Here is a 22294-nt window from a genome sequence, read left to right as displayed (position 1 = left end):
CTTCAGACTGTTGTTTTGTTAAAGTAGGGATATTGTACCTTGTACCTTGTACCTTGGTCCCTTAACCCAGGTCAGGGTCGTGGGGGCACTGCATGGTGGAGTGTCTGACCATCTGCCGCCATCCCTCTCGGCTGTGAGCTAGGGTTAGGGTTTCCGAGGGATATTCCCTTCTACAAAAAAATCCTTATAAGCTAACTCTTCTTTTATAGGTTTTAAGACTTCTTCAAAGGAATACAAGGAAGAATAAAATTTCACCTCTTCACATAAAATGTCAGAAGGATCCAATATATCTTTTCCATCCTGCAAAACGATCTTAGAAACATTTTTTTTAGTTTTGTTTCGATTTAGCAGGTTAAAGAAATGTTTAGTCGGTTTTTCACCTAACTGCATCCATTTAGCACGAGAGTGCAACATATTTTTTTGTCTTTTTTCCTCGTAAACAGTTTCAAGTTCCATCTCTTTTTGTTTTAATTCTTCTAACATATAGAGGGGAGGAGAACTCAAACTATCAATTTTGTTTTGCAAGTTACATAATTCACCCTGTTATCTCCTTTCCTTCTTTAACCATTGTTTTCTTCTGATGGATGCAAATTTTATGCAGTGACCCCGAAAGGCACACTTAAATGAGTCCCATTTAATTCTGGGTTCTGCTGATCCTTTGTTGAAAAGAAAAAAAAAACTCTTCAATAAATTTTCTTGTATCCTTAAGGAAAGTATTATCCTTCAATAAACTTGAATCAAATTTCCAATATCCAGGTCCATATTGCAAAACTCCAGGTAGAATTGTTAAGGATATTAATCTATCATCTGATTTGAAAGTTTCTTCTATGTCAGTTTTTGTGACTTTTGAAAACAACGCAAAAGAAATTAGAAAATAGTCCAGGCGACTAGCCTGTTCTTGTCTCCTCCATGTATATCTAATGGTATCAGGATTATTTACACGCCATACATCAACTAAATCAAAGGTGGCAGACAATTCACAGATTGCTTGTAAAGCACGAGGGTGATTGTTTAATACATGCTGTCCTGATCTATCTGTTTTAACATCCAGCACCGTATTAAAATCACCAGTAAGTATAACATTTTCGTTACACTCTTGCATTTCTGTAATGTTACTTTGTATTTCTTCAAAGAAACCTTCATCATCTTCATTTGGTGCATAAATGTTAACTAAACAACAACGAAAGCTATCACAATTCAAATCCATTAAAATATATCTGCCACCTTCATCTTTTCTAATATCATTTATCTGATATGACAAATTACTTTTAAACATAATAAGCACACCACAGCTATTTCTTTTGCCGTGGCAAAATACAATCTGACTACCCAAAATACAATCTACTAAAATTAACTTTAGATATGGCGAAAGGAACCGTTGCCAGGAATAACCACACTGAAAAACTAATAGCTGCAATTTTCCCGCTTTGAGTCGGAGATTGGAACATGTCAAAAATAAAGCTGATAATTAAAGGAGATATTTTTTGGCTTCTTCTTTCTTTTGTATGTAATAACCTCCATAAAAAAAATGAGGTATTGTTACCTCCATGAAAAATGAAGGTATTGTTTTTGGCGTGTCTGTCTGTATGTCTGTGTGTGTGTCTGAGTGTGTCTGTGTGTGTGTGTGTTTCCGCAATTTTGTGGTCAGCATAACTTCAGAACGCCTTTATGGATTGTGATTATATTTGGTATGTTGGTAAGTCTTGGAAAGACAAAGGTCAATGTAAAATATGGGCCTCCTGGTGGATGACCTTGGTACTGCAGCAGAACTTCCTTTTTTTATCTTTTGTCCTGGACATGCTATGGTCTTGATTTTTAAGTGGTGGATAGCTTTTGCTGCCAGTAATAAGTGGTGTGGCTTTGGTCCCCCTAGCAGCTTGTTCTGGAACTTCAGAACCTTTCAGAGCAGATAAATTCACAAAGGAACAATGTATTTTATTGACTTTTGGTATGTGGGTAGCTTAGGCAGAGATCTACATTATTGGATGCAAATTATGCAAATGATGACTTCATTTGCATAATTAATGAGGAACTTGTGTACTTCCAGTGGTCTTTTTTTCTACATCATGGGTCTTTGATACATGTAATGTTTATAATCTTTGGCAGGAGGAATATCACCAGATACCAATTATGCAAATACGAACCTAATTTGCATAATTTATCTCAAAATTCTATGACTCCTTAGTCGTAAATGATGGGAATTTCATACCTGGAACATGTCTAAGTTAATAAAAAGTTAACATCACGATGCATTTATTATGTTTATGTAGAGGTCATTTGCATGATTAAGGAATGAAATTTACATTTACATGTCAAGCCCATATTTAATGGAGGTATGAGATCTTGGAACTCTTGTTTTTGGTATGTCTTTCTGTGTGTGTGTGTCTGTGTGTGTGTGGATGTGTGTCTGTGTTTCCGCACATTTCTAGTCAGCATAACTTCATGACGCATATATGGATTGTGATCATATTTGGTATGCTGGTAAGTCTTAGGAAGACAAAGATAGAGTTAAATATGGGCCTCTTGGTGGATGACCTTGGTACTGCAGCAGAACGTCCGGTTTTTACCTCCGTTTTTTTGCCGCGTCTGTGTGCCTATCGTGTGTTTGTGTTTCCAGACATTTCTGGCCAGCATAACTTTAAAACCCTTGGATGGATTAAAATTATGATATTTGGCATGTGGGTAGGTGTTAGGTAGGCAAAGGTCAAGGTCAAATATGGGCCCCCTGGTGGATGACTTTGGTACTGCAGCAGAACTGCAGTTTTTTGTATGTTTTGTCCTGAACATGCTATGGTCTTGGTGTCGGATAGTTCTTTCAGTTAGGAATAAGTGGTGTGGGTTTGGTCCCCCTAGCAGATTGTTCTAGAACTGCAGGAGGCTTTCTGGCGAAATGTTTAAAAGCCAATAAGTCCAGATGGGAACAACGTATTGTCATCATTTTTGGTGTATAGGTATTATAAAAAGAGGACCTATTTTTTGAGGAAATTCCATAATGACAGTGTTTTATATAATAGTACTTTTTCTGCAATGTAATCTATTTAATCTTTGGCAGGTGTAACATCAACAGATACCAATTAAATGATGACCTAATTTGCATAATTATTGTGAAAATTCTGTCATTCCTCATTGGTGAATGATGGGAATTTTATACTGTGTGACATGTGTAAGTCACTTAAAGGTTAACACCACTATGCACATTATGTTAATGTGGAGGTTATTTCACGGCGGTCTGTCACTACGGCATTCTTTCCCATTGCTATGCGCGTTCGAAAAGGTATCGGGTTACAAGACGCTATTTTGGCCTGTTTTGGACTACCCGTAAAATATTTGAAAATACAAAAAATAATCTTTAGGGGTAAATTTCGTCAAATTAAAATGAAATTATCGTTTTAACATCATTTAAATGTTAGCTTTTATGTTAAATCAATGATTTTTTTAAAATTTCGCTCAGAAAGACGATTATTTTCGGGTTTCCGAGCACAAGTCATATCACGTTTTTAGGCAAACATCGTTCAAACCTGGCTACGTATATTACCCCAGATCCCCGATTTTTATATTTTTCGCAGACTAGGAATAAGACAAAAAATCGTGTTTTAGGGATTTTTTAATTTCTGATTTTAAGTCTAGTTTTTGTCGACATATTGGTGAAAAAATGGCATTTTTTGAAAATTTTTCTCACTAAATTACCCATAGTTCAAAATTGAGGCCATTTTTCAAAAGTCCCTAAAACACGATTTTCGGGACAACCGTTACAGTCATTTTGAGCCGTAAATGGGGTATGTTTGACTGTCCATGTTTCCAGGTTTGAACGAGTTTTGGAGACATGTCATATCGCCAGAAAGTGTGCATTGTGTTATTCATACTGGCGTAAAGAATCATTACAGTATTCAAGGTCACTCAAGGATACGACAGTAGCTTCGCTACATGTTACATGACCACCAAAAATAATAGCGGACATGTACTGTCCAGGAAACTGTTTGTATCTATAAAAAAGGGTTGATTTTTTATCTGTTGCAATGCACGGAGGCAGAAAGGCTTGTTTTGCCGGTTTATAGTAAATGACCGCAGGTGACCCCGAAATAGAACGCGGGTTCGATTCGAATTCCCCAGATCGAACACGATCGAACACAGTTCGGGTTCTATGACATGTGGGAACTTTGCAGCCCAGATTTTACCACCGTGTTTGCATAGATAATAAGGATATGTTGAAATGAAGTATGACAAAGGAGAGGAATTTTACACGAAAAATATTGTAAATTGAAATTATGCTAATTACGACCCTATTTCCATAGTCAATGAGAAAAAACATTTACAAAAACTCATATATTTAATGGAAATATGAAATCTCCGAATTCTTGTTGTATTTTTTGTTCTAAACATGTAGTAAAGTCACAAAATGTAAAGGATGTTATGGGGAAGAAGTGACGTGAGTTTGAGCCTAAAATCTAATCATTATAAGGTCCCATCAATACCTACCCAGCTACCCATTATCTAGTCAATTCCTTTAAGCCTTCCCGTGTTATCGTGTTTACAGACAGACAGACACATAGACGAACGCCTCTGGAAGCATAACCTTCTTGGCGAAGTTAATAAGTTTCATATCGATGTCAGCATGGAGAGTGCAGAATAATAAGAAGTATGATGTGTGAAAAAGTGACCATTATGATAAGAGGAAGAATACCCAGCATGAACGTGGGAAAACCCAAAAGTGAAACATTGGCCACAGATCAGAACCAAGATCTAATTAATCGCCTCCGATGGATGTGTGGCAACGAAGTGGAGCTTAATGTCTGTCTAACTCTCCCCACCCCACTGGGAAACTTAACAAGGTTACTTAATGTTTGTATATAGCCAAATTTAAACTACTTGTTGGTTATTACTCCGTGACGGAGGTTTACCTCCTGCAGGATTATAGTGGTCTCCGTGAAGGAGGTCAGGACCTCCGGACGGAGTGTTGTAAAGAGCCGTTTTTTTCGTCTTTGCAGTCAAAACACTGGATTCATTTTGTGTAAACGGCACGCAATTTTATACGCCGTCCGCGGGCATGCGCGTGATGATGCACGAATGTGTATTTTTGCCGTTGCCGCTTTCGTGGTCAATGTAATATTGCAGATGCACCCCTATAATTGTGAGGCAAATTGGAATGGTTCAGAAAAACCCTTTGTTTGTAATAGCGGTGGGGGGAGGGAACTTCAGGCAGATATGGTGAGGGGCCGATAAGTGGTACCAGATGTTTTCCCCGTGCTTATGAGATGCTTCAGGTTTTTGGAAGATGTTCGCAGCCAAAACGCATTGTTTCCTACGTAGCATTTCTGTGTAATTGAGGTGTGGTGTACCATTATGTCCGTGATGATGCACGTCTTTTTTATTTTCACAGTTTTGATATTGAGGTAAATGCATATTTTGGAAACATCCCTACTTTTACAATCCTGTGGAATAGGCCGTAGGTTTAGGCAGTTATCTGGTAGCAGAGGTTCTCTAAGCAGATATTAGGTGGCTGTTGTGCATATTGTGCTGTTGTGGCGAGTATCTTTTGGGATTGTGGTTTGCACCTACTGCGATACCTTGTCAAATGAATAATATGTAGTAAATGCAAGATATTGTTATGATAGCAGACTTTGTTCATCTATTTAGATTGTTGTGTTGTTGATTTTATGTAGCCTGTGTTTAGGCTAATTAGTCTGCAACTGTTTCCCCAAGGGGACGGCAAACCTCTGGGCAGGTGGCCACCAGGAGCGCGATTTTTTAGTCAGGCTAGATTATTAGGACTGGGATTTAGCCAATAGGCCCATTGCGCGTGATGTCGTAGGTCACGTGAACGTGTTTACGCCGCCATATTGGGTGTCAAATGAGCGGCAAACTTCTCTCAAATAACGGGTGTGCGCACACCCGTCATTTGTCAAAGTTTGTCGCCCACCTCGGCAAAGACGACTTAACCAGGTAAAGTGAAAAATGCGCAATGCTGGGTACTTTTGACCCTAATTTATTCCCATTGCCCGCGATGATCGGCGTCATGGAGTCTGACTGTGAACTTCCAAACATTGCATTTCCGGACATATACCCGGACATAATCAGCCACCCGTACTTGTACACCGGAGAGGCTATGAAGGCCTATAACAGCCTGGATGCTTACAAGTACTTCACCAGCGGTAAGGTCCGAGATGCGTAGGTTTGGAGGCAAGTCAACACCAAGGCCGGCGGCAGCAAACATGTTTACGTAATACGATCCTAGGTAAGCGTCGATATAATAATTCACTTCACATACAAAATAAGCCAATTGATATTTCATGTTGACCTAGTGACGGTATAACTTTACAAATATGCCTGTATTATTTTAGTATAAGCAGTAATTAGTTCACAGGCTCTAAATATCGCCTGCGTATATGCAGACCCTATCAGTAGCTAATAATAATATATGTGGACATGTGGTTCGTCCCTTACCGTGTGTTGGCCGCTGACTGAGCACAAATACTATACGATAATTTTACGGGTTTATCTCGACACGAGTGGATGTAGACAACACCATGTACTAGTAACTGCCAGTTTGAAAAAAAAGTTTTAACGAAAGCCAACCGATCGGAACGTGGGGAGGGGGGCAAAGTTTGGTCAAAAGTGAGGCTAAGGCTTTTGGCATCTGTTTATCTATTGAGTAAGAGCAGTTAGAACTGTGTGAGTATTTTGTATGTCTATCTGCACCATGGTGTACGTAGTGAATTTTTGCCTGTCACTGATTTATACTAATTATACTTTTATAGAGAGTATTCTTGCACAACAGTGAGTTGTCAAAATATAGGGTGGAAACTACAGTAATAAACTACACATCTAGTAACAGATTCCAGGGTGATGTATTGTTTTTTAAAAATATTTTCTGTGCAGGTAAGATTTATTTGTTGTAGGAAATATTCACAGTGCTTCGTAATGAATACCGGTAATAAATTTCTAATGATATAGTAGGCACCCTTCCATCTTGAAAGATCTATTTGCAATACAGTTCAACTTAATATTTACAGTTTTCTGTTGTTGTTGTCATATACAAAGACCGTTGGTCAAAATGGATTTTAGCTAAAATCATATTTTTTGTTGCTTTCCTAGGTAAATCATTCTATGGCCATCCGGGACAAGCCTTTAAGTGTGTGGGTCGGTATACAGGAGGATGGATCAGTGATAACTGGTCACTGTGACTGCATGGCTGGGGTGTCAGAAGTTTGCTCACATGTTGCAGCAACTTTGTTTTATGTTGCTAAAGCTAATGCCATGAAGCCAAAGTCATGCACTTCAAAACCATGTACGTGGAACATACCTTCACGAAAGAGGCAGGTGACATATTCTGAGGCCAGCAGTATCAACTTTAAGCGGCCAAAGCACCCACTATTGAATAATACTGCACCAAACCTGCCAACAACCACAGAAACAGTACCCTGCCTTACAGCCCAAATTCAACAACCCACAGCAAGCATGAAGGACAACTTCTACAAAATGTTAAGTGCCTCAGTAGTCTGGTGGCAGAGACCGATAAGCGTGCAATGCGGTCCATACAAAGTTTTTTTGTTGTTTCTATATCTCTGAGGTGTGCTCTTTCAGAATCTGAATGATGCCACTCTGTCATCCTTGGGCAATCCGCACAATATGCAAATTAAGGTGGCCATTACTGAAAATCCAGTTTTCGTCAATATCTCAGTAACTACTCATGGTATCAGAATAATTTTGGTGTCTATCCCCATCTTTTGAGGGATAACGAATTGAATTAAGCCATTTCAGTTAAGTTAGAACCACTATTTTTTGCTAAATATGCAAATTTGGGCCGCGCAATATGCAGATTAGGTCGGCAATTACTGAAAATCTGTTTTTCGTCAATATCTCAGGAACTACTCATGGTATCAGAATAATTTTGGTGTCCATCCCCATGTTTTGAGGGATAACGAATGGAATTAAGCCATTTCAGTAAAGATCAAACCAGTTTTTTTGTGCTGAATATGCAAATTAAAGCCGCACAATAGGCAAATCAAGGTGGCCATTACTGAAAATCTGTTTTCCGTCAATATCTCAGTAACTACATATGATATTATAATATCTTTGGTGTCTTTCCCCATGTTTTTTGGAATAACTATTGAGGATAGGCCATTTCAGTGGAGATCAAATAGATATTTCTGTGCTTAATTTGAAAATTTAGGCCGCCATTCTGTTTTTCGTCAATATCTCAATAAATCTCATGGTATCAACAATACTTTTGATACAATACACATACATTTGTACTATACACATGGTTTGAAGGCTAGATATTTAGAATGAACCATCCCAGTATTGATCACACCAAAATTTAATGCAAATTATGCAAAAACTAACCAGTATATAGCATGGGAGCCTGTACCTCTGAACACTGATAGGAATGTTAATAAATGATACAATCTGTTCAAAAAAATATTAGACCCTTCATAAGCCCACACCTGTGCCTTACCAGCGTCTGTGTACAGGCAGAATAAAGCGCTAACTTGACGTCCTGAATTTTATGTCAGTGTGGCCCGTGTAGAATTTAAGTCAGAGTTGAATTCTTCTTGATTCCCGGGCAGGCAAAAAAAAAATAGCCCGGTAGCCGCGGGGTGTCCCACGGTTGAAAGTGTCAAAAACAGCCCGGGAACTACCCGCCAGGGACTTTTTTTTACAATTGGGACCAAAGCTTAACAGATCTCCAAAAAGATGACCGGCGGCCGCTCAAAAGTGCACAGTCCTAATTAAGGCGGAGGATGGGACCCTACCACTGTCTTAGGGGGAGGACAAGCTTGTCAGGTGGGCAGAATACTTTTCAAAAAGTCTTAAACCGCTCAAGCCATACCTCAGTAGCATTAGTCTTTGATGAACACCTACAGTACACCCATTACCTGTTGAGATCGAGGACATCTCTGAAGCTGAAGTCAGTCACCAGGCATGAATGGCATCACTTCAGAGATGCTGAAAGTCGAGGGTGACTGTGTTGTGAGATGGATGCTTTTCTGATCGCCGTACATCGCAAACGCTTTAATAGAACCATAACCATCTTCCCTAGTACGCCTTCCCTGGAATAAAGCTGGCATTCAACGGCGATCACAGGGAAGTGCTGGAGGACTGGAAGAGCGGATCAGTAGTTAAGCTGGAGTCACATGTGAAACGGGTCCTGCTCGGCATGCCTTCTCGGTGTAGACGCAGCCGGCGTCATGAAGCCGAGCGTACCCCGGCTGTCAGGGTCACAATTGAATTTTCCTTTACGGCTCCCTGTCGGGGCGCTGAGGCGGCTTCTATGTAAAATTCACAAAACTTTGGTCCCCTTGACGACTGGTTTCTGTTAGGGACCCGTCCGGTGCCCAGTCAGTCTTCTGTCAGACCTGTGCGGGATGAGATAGGGTGCCGACTAGCTCTTGCATTCCGGCCGGGTAGCTACAGGGTCCCTGGCGGGGTCAAGGGGCGATCCTGGCAGGTCCCAGGCTGGTACGCCTGTGGCTGGTATGGCATCAACCATCGCCCTGCTGATTGATGCGCAGACCCGTGTATGGTCACTATGACTGACTGATGATGTAACTATGTCGAGAACAGCACATTACCCTCTATATTGTCTATAACTACCTTCTTCTGAACAATTCAAGCACAGAACAGCACACGTGACTTAATAATCTTGGACAGGTGCCTGTGCATGACCCGGCGGCTAGGTTACGGTTTGGTCCGGTGAGGTTACGGGGTCGCTTCGGTGAACCCTGCCCGCCGGGGCCTGAAGTGACTTTAAGTTGAGTCAAATCAATTTGGCGACGTCGCGGGGCCAAAAAATAGGCCGGCAGCCGTCGGGAACCCCGCCCATTGCCTTCCAGGTCCCGTTCCGAATTCGGTAGTGCCAAAACACAGGCCGAAAACGCGCTGAGCGGGCCCCTTTCTTGAATTGTGACATAGGCTTAAAGTGTGCATTCCAAAGAAGGGAAACCTGAATGAATGTGATAACTTAAGAGGAGTGACAATTCTTTTTTATACCAGTGAAGGTGTATGCGAAATGCCTCCTGAACCGCATGACAGATGCAGTAGGCAAGGTCCTCTGGGAGCTGCGAGCAACAAGCTAGCTTTCGCTCAAAGAGATCCTGTGCTGAGCAGATCTTCACCCTGCGGTGGAGGAAATGTGCTGAACTGCAAACCCCTTTAGCTATCAGATTCATTGTTTTCTGCAAGGCGTTTGATAGCATCTTAAGTCCCTCTTTATCATGTACAGTTATGGACTGCCAAGTAAACTTATGTATGCAGTTAAACAGATATACTGAAACTCGAAGTGTTGTGTACGGACGGTTGAAGGAATCTAGATACAGCTGGTGGTTTGAAGACGGATCCTCCAAGGTTGTGTCCTGTCACAGATCCTCTTTGTCGCATCAGACGACAGGACTTCATACCCAACAGATATATGAGCCAGAGCTAACCAACAGCCAGTGTCTACAATCATACGCAAGCGGCGTTTCATGCTAGAAGACGTCTGCCATCTAGACTTAGGTAAACTTGTGTTTCAATATTGAACAGGTTTTGGGTCAGATAAACTATACCAAGGCATGTGCGTTTGCATGGAACATGGGTCGGAATTAGGACCCCTCCTTGCTGGCAGCCAGGTGCGTCAATAAAAGACAAGGCCCAAATTTGCATATGTAGCAGAAAATAATTGTTCTATCTTTACTGAAAAGGCTTAATTTAATTCGTTATCCCTCAAAACATGGGGATAGACACCAAAATTATTCTGATACCATGAGTAGTTACTGAGATATTGACGAAAAACAGATTTTCAGTAATGGCCGCCCTAATTTGCATATTTCGCGGCCCAAATTTGCATATTTAGCAAAAAATAATGGTTCTATCTTTACTGAAATGGCTTGATTTAATTCGTTATCCCTCAAAAGATGGTGATAGACACCAAAATTATTCTGATACCATGAGTAGTTACTGAGATATTGACGAAAACTGGATTTTCAGTAATGGCCACCTTAATTTGCATATTGTGCAAATTGCCCAAGGATGACAGAGTGGCATCATGCAGATTCTGAAAGAGCACACCTCAGAGATATAGAAACAACAAAAAAAACTTTGTATGGACCGCATTGCAAGGTTCTCAAAAAATCGGGGGTTTGGCAACCGGACTACAGGTACAAAACCTGCATTGCTTGCTATTGTGAAAGGCTTCACAGATCCCTATATACCATCATCTATCGCAATGAGGCTTCCCTCCCCACTCAACCGGCTGTTCAAGACAGACTACCTGCAGCTCAGTTACAGTGATCTTACCAAGAAGTGTGAGGAAGAGTTTAGCACCCTTGCTTTCAGCACAGAACAGGTGAATATTTTTCACGTATTTTGATATAAGGCCACACCGACTTAATTGTATGAATGACATCTGCGCGCGCATTGATTTTTGCCTGTTCTAAAAAAAAATCTTGTCCTCTGAGTCCCTCCCCTGGATCCAGGCTAGGGGTAGACCAATGTAGTTAGCGACAATACGGAGCTGGTGGTAACTCTGGAGGATGGCACCCAGGCTACCGGAGCTTCACGTTTCAAGAACTCATAAATTCGCAAAAAGACAGCCATCAGCAGCTACAAGAAGATGCAGCTAAAGCACCATGGCAGTTTTAGTGTGGAAGAGTCCGGCTTGCACATCCATCAAGAGTACCCCTTCATCGGTGCCTCACCTGATGGTCTTGTAAGATGTACATGTTGTGGAGAAGGCATACTAGAAGTGAAGTGTCCAATGTGTGTGAAAGAAAAAAACTAGTTTGTCTGAGGCAGGCGAGCAGAATCGCATGCTTTGCTTAGAGGTGAGGGAGCAAAAACTACAATTGAAGCACTGTCATCCCTACTATTATCAGGTACAGACCCAGCTGGCATGCACTCGTCGCAGCTACTGGTGTGGCGAGGTATGTGAGAGACAACACATGAGCTCTATGTTGAGCGAATCTACCCTAGTGCTGGATTTTTTGCTGAAAATGTTGAGAAAGCCAAAACATTCTATAAGAAATGTATTATGTCTGAACTACTAGGCAAGTTCTACACTGTATCTTCTCCCTGTTCAGAAGCAGAAAATCAACAGGAGAAACTATGGTGTTTGTGTAGAAAACCAGAGTCAACTGACATGCTTGTATGCTCAAATACAACGTGTACAATTAAAAAGTTTCACCTGCAACGTCATGGATTTAAGAGAACACCACGATCAAAACACTATGTCTGCCCTAACTGTAAGAAGAGTTAAGAACTTCACCTCACCTCACTGGTCCCATACCTGTATCATAAACACATGTACTTAAAGCTAGTTAGGGCAAGCATAATTACATTACCATAAATAAGTGTAGGTAAGAGTACTAAGACTTGTGTAATTTGACAAATGTTTATTTAATACATTATGTACAAAAATGTAATATACTAAGTAACCTTGATATAGTGTAAAAATTTTATATTTAGTTACAATATCTTGAGACAGAATCATTTAAATTTTATGTCACTAATATGTCATTTGGCTCCTTTTTAATAACAACAAATGCTTTTAAGGATGTAACATATTACATATTTATTAGTAGCTTGATAAACATGTACATAAAATGTAACAGTTTGAGCTACAATATGTTGAGAAAAATTATTTGAATTTTATGTTATGTCATTTGGCTCCTTTTTAATAGCAACAAATGCTTTTAATAAGGATGTAAAATATTAATATATTATTACACATTGCATATTTATTTAGTAGCTTGATAAACATGTACATATAGTGTAACAGTTTGAGCTACAATATCTTGAAACAGAATTATTTGAATTTTATGTCATGTAATTTGGCTCCTATTTAATAGCAACAAATGCTTTTAAGGATGTAACATATTGCATGTTACATATTATTACATAATAGGCTCCTACCTAATATAAAACATACATTTCAGGCTGTACAATTGATTAATACAAGCTTTTTCTCAAAATAATTTCTTAAGGTTTGTAGGACATACGGTAGTAAGGGTAACGTCACTTGTATAAGTGTCTGGGGGAGGGGGGCGATCGTGACACCAAATTATGTCCTTGGTGACACCAACATAATTTATCCCAACGACCTGGCCAACAAAACAACTATGTAAAACTACCGCTCCAGTGTTTAAGTTTACAGTATTTCATAAAATGAATGCTGCCTACCAGAGATGAAATGTGCACTGCACAGTCGGCTGGTCTCTGACGGCTGCCAGCGTTCACGTTTGACCGCCGCCACCCACCGGCCTCTCCTCTCGGCGTCTCGCGGAAAGCGATAAAAAGACAATGCCGAAGAAGGGTCCTTCCTGTTATGGCACCCCACGGCCGTACACGTGTGTACCATGCTTTACTAAGTTCTAGGATACAGCTGTAAACCAAGATCTGGTACGTTTTCGTATTTTTTTTGCCGGTTAGAAAACAAATTGCCACCACTGTGCATGTGCTAATTTGACACCCAAGATGTCGGCCTTCCCCTGTGACCTCTGACCTCGTGACGTCAATGCAAATGGTCTATTTTACTATACGTTGTTACCAGTTGTTAAGTGATCACACACTGTTTACGTACACTATTACTGTTCTCAATGTCCAGAATATAAAACGTCACGGAGAATTGTCGCCAATGGACTTATTTTTTAAACATCCCTATAAGGTCGATGAGACGTTTTCGCCCAGTATCTGACCGGCGGTAGTAACAATCGCGGCGCTGGCCGCAACTGTTGCTGGAATTTGGCCTGTTCCAGTCGCGCTTAAAAAGTAACAGGCACGGTAAGACGGTGGGGCTGTCTTTGTTACTAGTGACACGACCATGATAGTCCGATCTTTATGTGAATGCAATGATTATGTGTAGTTAAAATGAACTTCGAACTTGAAGCACAGTATCTTTACACGCCCTGGGAGCAGTAATGGATTTAGGTCTTTTTATGTTTTATGGTTGTGACGCGCCCTCATTGTATTAACTGTTGACTAAAGTCTGCACAGTAGGTCTGGCGTTGACGCTTGGGGTTGTTTTTGTTGCAGTATTTAAAACTTCACGGAGGATTGTCACCTATGGCTTCTTGTTCGTGTTCGCAGCTAAAACACAGGGTCCCCTTTGTTTAATCGGCATGTAATTTTATACATCGTTTGCAGGCATGCCCGTGATGGTGCACGTATTTTTTTAACCTCCATGAAAAATGGATGTATTGTTTTTGGCGTGTCTGTCTGTGTGTGTGTCTGTCTGTCTGTGTGTGTGTTTGTGTTTCCGCACATTTGTAGTCAGCATAACTTTATAACGCCTTTATGGATTATGATGATATTTGGTATGTTGGTAAGTCTTAGGAAGACAAAGTCAAGGTCCTGGTGGATGACCTGGGTACTGCTGCAGAACTTCAGGTTTTGTATCTTATGTCCTGAACATGCTATGGTTTTAATGTTTGGTGACAGATTGCTTTTCCTGCGTAAATTTGGTCCCCCTAGCAGCTTGTTCTAGAACTGCATCGCACATACTGGCGAAATGTTTAAAAGCTAATAAGTCCAGATAGGAACAGCATATTTTCATAATTTTTGGTGTGTAGGTAGCTGAGAGAGAGATTAATTAAATGCAAATTATGCAAATGAGGACGGTATTTGCATAATTTATGAGGAAATTTTATAATTACAGTGTTTTACTATTATACTACTTTCTATACATGTAATGTGTGTAACCTATGGCAGGCGGAACATTAACAGATACTAATTTTGTAAATGATGACCTAATTTGCATAATTAATGCGAAAATTCTATGATTTCTTAATGGTGAATGATGGGAATGTCATACTTGGGACATCCGTAAGTTAATCAAAAGTTAACATACATCAAGATGCATACATAATGTTAATTCAGAGTACATTTGCATAACAAGAGTTCCACGATCTCATACCTTCGCCAAATGATGTTAACCCTTGCGGTTGACTAATTATACAATTTTAATCATTGATTTTGTAAATTAGAGCCTCAGTTGCATTGATTATATCAGTTGATCATATCTCACCCAATGACAACCTTATCTTAACAAAAAGGCTATTATAGCCCTTCCTCATAAATTATGCAAATGAGATCTTAATTTGAATAACTGTTATTGATGTCACCTTCACTTAACTTCCAAAAGTGGCAAGAATGAAATTCCCAGCAGTTACAACTATGAAATTATAAGAATATGCCATTAATTATGCAAATTTGGTCCTCATTTACATAATCTATATCCTCAGATGTTTTTTCTCGTTCTCAAGTAGATGTCACAAGTGTTTCATAGTTCTATTATCGAAAAAGCAGATTTATAGAATGTCCTCATTAATTATGCAAATTAGCCCCTGATTTGCATAATTGTCATCTGATTATGTCAAGCATCACTTAAACTACCAACATACCAAAAATCACGACAATCCGTCAACCGGTTCTTGAGTTATCCTCCTTCGAAAAATTTTCAACAAATGCTCCTGCAGTTCCAGAACAAGCCGCTAGGGGACCCAAACTCATGTCACTTCTTCCCTATTGCCAGAGCTATCTGCCATACAAAATTCGTGACCCTAGCATGTCCAGATCACGAGATATCAAAACCGGAAGTGCTGCTGCAGTACCTAGGAAAGCCGCCAGGGGGCCCAAAATCTAATCATTTCTAGGTCTCATGAAGACCTACCCACCTACCAAGTTTCATTCCAATCCATCCACCGCTTCTCGAGTAATCTTGCTAAACCACACACACACACACACACAAACCCACACACACACAGACAAACGCTACTGAAAACATAACCTTCTTGGCGAAGGTAATTAAAGAAGACGTTTACATTTACATATTTCATGAAGATATGAAGTCTTGGAAATCTTGTTTTTTTTCTTACCGTAGCTGTTTTCGTGGTCAATGTTATATTTTAGATGCACCCCTACATTTATGAGGCAAATTGGAATGACCTGTGGTTTTGAATAGCGAGGCGGGCTGGTTTCCTCCAGGCAGACGTTGGGTTGGGTCGGTAATTAGAACCCGTTGCGGGTCGTCTATTCTTAACGTATGCGGCTGTTTTTGAAATGTGTTCGCAGCTCAAAGTCATAGTTCTCGGCGTTGTATTTCTATATAATTGGGCATGTGGTGAACCATGATGTGCGTGATGATGCTCTTTTTTTTCTTTTAACCGTAGAAGCTTTTATATTGAAGTATATGCATATTTCAGAAACCCCCCTATTAAGTAGAAAGGTTCTGGAAGCACGTATTAGGTGTTTGTTGTGTATAATGCCATGACAACGACCTCCTCGTAAGTGACGTTGACTTACTCCCTGTCAATACGTTTACATACCTTAGTGATGCTCACGCCACTACGCTCTGAACGGAATGTCGCCCGCAGTGAAGTTGTACGGCAAACCCTTACCGCACGTCTCTTCGGCCACCTACCTCAGTTTCCAAATCACTCCTGACCTCTCTGATGACGACTCTATTCGTAAACAAACCAGGCATATATACACAAAAGCTAATTCACTTATCCGCAAATTTGGTCACTGGTGTCATGCGGCGAAACGCACTCTGTTAATAGCACACTGCAGTGCAATGTATTGTGCTCAGCTTTGGTCCAACTACAGAGCAGGAAACATTCATAGGCTACGAGTTGCTTATCACGATGGTCTTAAAATCCTACTGTCTCAGCCTAGGAGTACTAGTAACAGAGACCTATTTGTACAGACTCGTGTCGACACGTTTGACGCCAGGCGTCGGAAGTTGTTGTACTCTTTTGCTTCGCGTCTGTTAGCGTCTGAGAACGCAATTGTCAAACTGCTGCTCCGCTCGGAGACCTTTTGCTCAAGCCCATTCTGGAGCCATTACTGTAGACTGGTCCGCCCACCGTAAGGGCTCGACAGTCTTTTAGCTATTTGTACCTGCCTAGATGTGTTATTTTAGATGTGTTTGTGTAATGTCGTGTGTCTGTGCTATGGGCCTTTGAGCCTAAAATAAACAATAAATAAATAATGGTTTTCGTCTGTTGGGATTGTGGTTATGGTTTGCACCTTCTACGATACCTTGTCAAATAAATAATATGCTGCAAATGAAATATATTTTATCAAAGATGACTTTGTTCTTCTGTTTAGATTGTCGTGTTGTTGAGCTTATGCACATGTACATGTAATTAAAACATGTAAAACTTCACGAATTGCTGCTTATGGGCACCTGTTGTTGTCCCGGACGTAAACTCACGTCACCCGATTATCCACGAGGCAATCTATATCCGGCCACGTCAACATCGATCAGACCTAACATCACAAGACCAGATTACGCCAAGCTTCCACAGAGCCCGGGCCTTTATTCACCGGGCCCGTCTTACTGCAGCCCAGATCTGACCTGTCTTATAAGGTAAGCAAGGCTATTCCTACCTACCAATTAATCAATCAACCAATCAATTAACCAACCAATCACCAAATTTGACGGTACTAGCGCAAGCCGTTCAGGCGCTATCCGACATCAAAGTTAATAACTAAACCCCAATTCACTCGTACATAGCTATTGTACCAGGCAAAAAATCAACTCCATATTCCTCTTTTTGCACTTCATTAGCATAATCCTCAGTAAAATACAAATGTGTCATAATATGGAACAGTTTTCAAATAATACCGTAATTTCTGTTGTTTAAGTTTACGCTGATAACATATGTCATCAACCACCCTAGTCCCCAAAGGTATACAGAACACCTACTCTTTTTATCTTGAAAGTTCATCTGTGTTGGTAGAAGTCATTATGAAGTAAGTGTAAATTGTAATTGCCCATTCTTTGAAAAAGACTGGAGTTGTACAGTCGAAAATTTGGGTGAGTCCAATTTTTGTTGTGTTGGAAATTACAGTTTAAACTTACTTCATAATACCTACTCTTTTTATCTACCTGAATTACCTATTTTGGAAAACCTCATTGTTCAATACATGTATTTCATTCGTTCTTTATGTTTATTATATCACACTTGAATTTTGTTGAGGGAAATAAGCTTTCTAAATGTTTTTATTTTGTTGTTTATTGTTTTTGTTATTATTTTTATTATTATGCTTTTAAATTTAAATGGATAACAAGGATGAGCCCTTAGGCGCTAAGCCGAATTTTGCTCTTCCCCCTTCCCCCATTAGCTGTTACAATTTAAAAGTAAAACACGCTGGCACCTGTTTCACCTGTGGAAAATAATTTTGGAGGGATAGGTGCCCAAAAATTAGCACTTACAGGCAGCGGCTCCACATTCCCAATACTGCAAAATAATCCGGATCCAGTGAAATAGATAGTCGACTTAAAGAGGCCAGAGATACAATATAATGACTCCACCCTGCCGATATAGATTCGATAACATAAACTACGGGACCTCTGTCTTGTCCTGGCAGCCGTGCAGTGTACGTGGGGGGAGGCCTGTCTAAGACAGTTTAGCTTGCCAAGTAAAAACTTTCTCTTCAAGACCCTTTGGAATGAGACAAACATATATATGAGAAGCTATATTCACTAGAAACCCAGAATATAAAGTATACTAGTAACCACTAGCTTGCCATGATATGTTCTGGCTTGTTGCTTCAAACCTTTTCTGGCAGTTACATGTCAAGGTCTACATACAGAGCCCAAGTCCATACTGGTTTATTTAACTGCAAAAAGGGATCGCATTCACAAACCATATGTCAGGAAAAAAACTGCAAAAGGTAATTCAGTTGTGAGAAAGACATAAACAATAAGACACTTTAAAAGTTTAATACAGCAAAGGCATTACATGTATATAGTAAGGGCACCGTATATGCCCTTGGATAAAACTTTAACATGGCTGATTTGAAAGTTGGATTTTGATCAAGGTTGATTTTTCAAACTGAAAGTTGCAATTTTCTTGCTTATGTGGTTTTGTATCTGAGTATTCTGCCTTTTGAAAATGTTACACTTAAAACCAGTAGATAATATAAAATTTAATCTTTGAAAACTGACCAGTATGCAAATGCTCCTGCCTTTATTCTGAAAGATAGACTGTCCAGGGTTTTTATGATCGAGTTTATGGGACAATTCACTATTCAATCTGCTGGGAAGATCACAGTAAGCTTATAAGAGAACTTAAATATTGTTCTTACCTAGGGTATAAAGCCGGCCGTTTTAATCTATTCGAACCTGTACAGATAGACATAAACACCAACAACAGTAAAACAAATAACCAAAGTAACATATATATATACACAACCGAGCATAGATGGGTAAGGCTGGGTCGAGAGGTCAGAGGTCAGCAATTTTGTTTTATCAGCTTCTTGAAAGAGTGGCCAGATGTGACCACGCTAACTGTACCAGGCAACTCATTCCATGCAAATGCACCCCTGTATGCAAATTTTCTACGGCCAGATTCCAGTTTAACTTTAGGTAGTTGTAATGATAAATACGAATTTTGCCTTGTTGCATAGGTGTGAGAAGTTCTGTCAAATACTTGTAAGTACGCTGGTACCTGCTGATGGATTGACTTAAGAGTCATTGCACGAGAAAACCAGGCAAAACCAGGCAGAGGTCGGAAGATGGTGGTCGGCCAAATCGGCTCACTCTTTGTATGTGAGATAGGTATGAGGAACTATTAACAGCCATATAGTTAAAACCCTCCAGCTATTTTTCGTTATGGAGTTCTGGGACCCCCCTCTGAGACCCTCAAAAATCTAACAATTTATGTCTGAAAATTACTGAAATTACACCACGGTAATTCCAAAAATGATATGAACATGGGGTTTCTTTTGTCACATAGCATGGGTCTTCTACTTTTACAAAACAAAAATTGAAGATGCAACATTGAAGTTAAAAGGGTATGCCAGGGGATTACCAGAACCAATGAAATCAGAATTTTCATCTTTCTAAATTTTAGTAATTTTTAAGTAGCCTTTTCTCCGTCACGCGGCAATTTTGATAAACGGTTTTACCGTTGCTAGAAAGAGGAACATCTGCTGATTCAGGAACAAGTGTCGTTTAATTGGGACACGCATAACGCGGGCCGTGAACGAAGGGTCTTTATGGGGGTTTTCCGGGTTTTGGACCACAATAAATTAGCTAACAACGTCTCTTTACGGGGTAAATCATGGACATTTTTTGTGCAGCAGCATGGGATCAATGAACAATTGTTGAAAAATGCTAAAAATAACTAGAAATATTCGTTGGGGCTCTACATGGGGGATACAAGGATACTTAAAAAGCAAATTAAACTGATTTTACACAATTTATCACATCTTATTTCTAATTTCCATTAGTAACTACCTTTCAAAATTAGTTTTGTGTATTCACTTTGTGCTAAATAATATGGAGGATATGTATGGGGGTTATCAGAACACCATGTGTGAAAATAGCCACCATATACACAAGCCGCATGGGTGCATACACTTACTGATAGATACAAGTACTCTAAATGAACACTATAGCAACAGGACTATGAGGCGTTTAAGCTAAACACAATCGTAAAAACAGGCAAATTCAACTGAAGGCCACTGAAAAAATTACTCAGATCATTTAGGATCGCTGTATAAGTCAGCAGTAGGTCGGAGGATGGGAAGGTCTTTGAAATCCACTCATACTCAAGAGGGGCGTTCTTCCCACACTGGCTTTCTGAACAGTGAACAGTTTAGCATTTTCTTTAGCTTGTACAATTTGCTATTTACGAAATTATCATGAAATGAAAGGCTTTTTACTTGGATTGTTTAGAAAACATCTTAAATGAACTGAGCTTATAGTAAATGCCTTTAAGACCATATGACACCAAGGTGATTACCAAAGGCTGTAAAATAATAGTACCGAAAGTATACTTCAATATAGTCTGGAAGTTGGTTTTAATTATATATATTATGATTGAGAATTTTAGTCTGTACTGCGTTCCAAAAGTGCATTTAGGAGACGCTCCATCAAGCTTCACAATCGTGGCAATCGCCCGCCCCGGGCATCTCTTTTTGCAAAACTTATCTTTGCAAAAACAAAACAAAACTTAAAAATGCAAAGAGTCTGCCAGGCCTGGTTTGTACTGACTTGTCCGGGGTGCGGGGGCATGAAAATTTGGAATGTATCACGAGAATTGTACATATTTATTGTAAACGTCATTGGCCAAATCTTGATTTAAATATTCTAACTGCTAATCATCTAAGTGAAAAAAAGTCAATCAAATTCATTTCATACTTAATTCTTACATTTTTAAAACATATTATACGTCTGTGATCTATAATAAGTTAGTTTTAGAGTTAATTTACTTACTTAGATGTAACATATTAATACTAACTAATAGCCTCTAATTCAAGCAAAGACACTCATACACCAAACGAAGGTACAGGTTGAGCTGTCCTAGATATTAGTACAACTGTGTTTTTCTTTCTCATTTGCCAAAGTCTCAAAAGTACACATGTGGAAAACTAAAACAGTTCTACATGTCAACGTGCTCATAATTGTTTCTAGATCTAGAGAAAATGGTCTATTTTCAAATAGGACCTATAAGGAAATGAAAGTGTTTTGCTATGTGCTTTTAAATTGTTCTTTCATCTTCAACCTTTTAGATCATGAAATGAGACTTTTCATCTCTCTTATGTTTAATTCCCCAGAAACAGGAACACTATCCTTGCAGGATAGAGGAACATCTTTCATTTCAGTCAGAAACATGTCTTGTCTAATACTGGACCACACATAACACATAAATGGGCCATGGGGCTATCAGATCATACAAATCGATCAGATAAAATGTTGTAGTGAAAGGCAATATATGGCCAGTTTTGTGTAGTTAGAGGACAACCATGCATAGATTTGTGGTAAAAAATGATACCGGTTTAAGGGGACTCCGCATCGGGGGTGCATAAGGATACTTAAATAAAAATTGAATTAATCCAATGCTTGCATAATGACAATATCCAGTAATTTAGGCCTGAATTGTTATAAATATATCAAGGAATAGTCGATGATGGTATAGTCAATGATGGAGATACTTTTCTCATTTGAATTGATTGACATTGTATTGTAACGCGATTCAGACTGGTCTTGTATTTTTATTTGGTGCGAATTTACTGCTGATTTGTTATTAGATGATGGATTTTTGATGTATTGGTTTCCTTATCTTATAAGCTGAGCAGAACCACATGTTCCTTTATATGTAAATGCTAACTAGTTCATTTAATCCAATAATGAAAGCCTGAGTATATTTGGCTAACCTCTATTTTCAGTGGCCTTTAGTTAAATTTCCCTTTTTCTACTGTTATATTTAGCTTACATGCCACATATTCTTAGTCCTCCTGGTAGATTGTCCATTTAAAGTACTTGTATTTATGTGTATGCACCCATGTGGCTTGTGTTTTTTGGTAG

General features: G+C 39.5%; 1 pseudogene; it reads left to right on the top strand.

Moving 5' to 3' along the window:
• Positions 1 to 11203: 11203 nt before the first annotated feature.
• Positions 11204 to 13003, top strand: LOC109464195 (annotated as a pseudogene).
• Positions 13004 to 22294: the final 9291 nt, after the last annotated feature.

This window comes from Branchiostoma belcheri, unplaced genomic scaffold (assembly GCF_001625305.1).
Source record: "Branchiostoma belcheri isolate BF01 breed outbred unplaced genomic scaffold, Haploidv18h27 scaffold134, whole genome shotgun sequence".
Lineage (NCBI taxonomy): Eukaryota > Metazoa > Chordata > Leptocardii > Amphioxiformes > Branchiostomatidae > Branchiostoma > Branchiostoma belcheri.
Note: the sequence above shows the minus strand (reverse complement) of the source record. Positions and strands in the feature narration are given on the sequence as shown.